This window comes from Lucilia cuprina, chromosome 5 (assembly GCF_022045245.1).
Source record: "Lucilia cuprina isolate Lc7/37 chromosome 5, ASM2204524v1, whole genome shotgun sequence".
NCBI classification, from domain to species: domain Eukaryota; kingdom Metazoa; phylum Arthropoda; class Insecta; order Diptera; family Calliphoridae; genus Lucilia; species Lucilia cuprina.
In genome coordinates this window covers 12,760,993-12,763,767 of record NC_060953.1, presented here as the reverse complement: position 1 = coordinate 12,763,767, position 2,775 = coordinate 12,760,993, and positions in this window count along the sequence as shown.

Sequence of the window (2,775 nt, the reverse complement as noted above, 5' to 3'; positions counted from 1 at the left end):
ATAGATAGATAGATAGATAGATAGATAGATAGATAGATAGATAGATAGATAGATAGATAGATAGATAGATAGATAGATAGATAGATAGATAGATAGATAGATTGATGGTTGGTTAGTTAGTTAGTTTGTTTGTTTGTTTGTTAGTTTGTTAGTTTGTTAGTTTGTTAGTTTGTTAGTTTGTTAGTTTGTTAGTTTGTTAGTTTGTTAGTTTGTTAGTTTGTTAGGTTGTTAGTTAGTTAGTTAGTTAGTTAGTTAGTTAGTTAGTTAGTTAGTTGGTTAGTTAGTTAGTTAGTTAGTTAGTTAGTTAGTTAGTTAGTTAGTTAGTTAGTTAGTTAGTTAGTTAGTTAGTTAGTTAGTTAGTTAGTTAGTTTGTAAGTTAGTTTGTTAGTTAGTTCGTTAGTTCGTTAGTTCGTTAGTTAGTTAGTTAGTTAGTTAGTTAGTTAGTTAGTTAGTTAGTTAGTTAGTTAGTTAGTTAGTTAGTTAGTTAGTTAGTTAGTTAATTAGTTAATTAGTTAGTTAGTTAGTTAGTTAGTTAGTTAGTTAGTTAGTTTGTTAGTTTGTTAATTTGTTAGTTTGTTAGTTTGTTAGTTTGTTAGTTTGTTAGTTTGTTAGTTTGTTAGTTTGTTAGTTTGTTAGTTTGTTAGTTTGTTAGTTTGTTAGTTTGTTAGTTTGTTAGTTTCTTAGTTTGTTAGTTTGTTAGTTTGTTAGTTTGTTAGTTTGTTAGTTTGTTAGTTTGTTAGTTTGTTAGTTTGTTAGTTTGTTAGTTTGTTAGTTTGTTAGTTTGTTAGTTTGTTAGTTTGTTAGTTTGTTACTTAGTTAATTAGTTAGTTAGTTGGTTAGTTGGTTAGTTAGTTATTTAGTTAGTTAGTAAGTTAGTTAGTTAGTTAGTTACCTAGTTAGTTACCTAGTTAGTTAGTTAGTTAGTTAGTTAGTTAGTTAGTTAGTTAGTTAGTTGGTTAGTTAGTTTGTTAGTTTGTTAGTTTGTTAGTTAGTTAGTTAGTTTGTTAGTTTGTTAGTTTGTTAGTTTGTTAGTTTGTTAGTTTGTTAGTTTGTTAGTTTGTTAGTTTGTTAGTTTGTTAGTTTGTTAGTTTGTTAGTTTGTTAGTTTGTTAGTTTGTTAGTTAGTTAGTTAGTTAGTTAGTTAGTTAGTTAGTTAGTTAGTTAGTTAGTTAGTTAGTTAGTTAGTTAGTTAGTTAGTTAGTTAGTTAGTTAGTTAGTTAGTTAGTTAGTTAGTTAGTTAGTTAGTTGGTTAGTTAGTTAGTTAGTTAGTTAGTTAGTTAGTTAGTTAGTTAGTTAGTCAGTTAGTTAGCTATTCCCCTGTCTGTGCTTCAGGTACGAACCCACGACCCCTTTCTTGTACTTTGGTCACTTTTCAAGATCCTAGGAATGGTGTACTTACCCTGCCACTTAAGTTTCTAAATATGAACCATACATAAGATATTTTTATACAAAAAGAGAAACTGTAAAAAAACAAATTTCAATTAATTGTTTAAGATAAAATGCACAAATTGTTTATTATCATAATCTCTCTCTCTTTTGAAACATATAGAAGCAAAGTGTATGCCAGTCTGTTCATCAGAATGTCTGTCTGTCTGCCTGCCTTTCATAATTTTATCTTTGACCAAAGCAGCTTAAAACAGTCATAATTGAATGAACATGATGTTTTGTATGCAAAAGTAAATGAATTGATGAATGGATGGTTGATAAATTGCAGCTTATAATGAGATACTTTTCTAGATACCAATTGTTTTGAAATTAATTAAAATTTATGTGTCTCATAAGTAATGTAAATGCTCAATTAAGTATTCGTAACAATATTAAAGAAAGGTGTGTTTTATAAGTGGTTTACTAACAGGAAGCTTTATAAATATACAATTTGTCTTTTTATTCAAGTTGACGGCTTCCGAAGTAGTATTTGTTTGACTTAGTACAAACTTACAAATATTTAAATTAATTTCTTATATGTTAATCGTAAACTTATCGCAATTAAATGAAATAAAACTGATTTCATGTTGATGCGTTAGAATCAAAAGTTCTTGTTGGCATTTCAGTTTGCATGGAGTAACGTTTTGGCAAACATCTGAAAAATTAAATAAAAATTTAAATTTTGAATTCAAATCTTATTAAAAACAAACCTTTTTCATATACAGTTATAAATACGTGAATTGAAAACAATGCTAATGAATGTAAATAATCCCTGAAAAAAAAATAAATCTGAGTTTTTGACATATTGAATAATTTAGTTTGAAAACTTACATGCAGTGCATTAAACATGTCAGGTATAATAATAAATATATTTGGGCCGATTATCATTTCCAATAAATACGATAGTATTTCCAAAAACCAAACGACGCCCATAAAAATAAATAAACGAAAGTAGAGGGAGAACCTAAAAACGGACAAATAAGAAATACAAATTTTAAATGAGAAAAGAAAAACTAGTTTCTATTTCTGATTATAGATCATATCACGAACTAGACCATAATATACACGGAAGACTAGACTACAAAATTGACCATGGACTAGGTTATAGGCTATGCTAAAGGCCTAACTATAGACGGGACTATAGTTAAGACTATAGACTAGATTACAGATTAGACTATAGACTAGACTATAGACTAGACTGTAGACTAGACTATATAATAGACTATAAACTAGACTATAGACAAGACTATAGACTAGACTATAGACTAGACCATAGACTAGACTATAGACTATACTATAGACTAGACTATAGACTAGACTATAGACTAGACTATAGACTAGACTATAGACT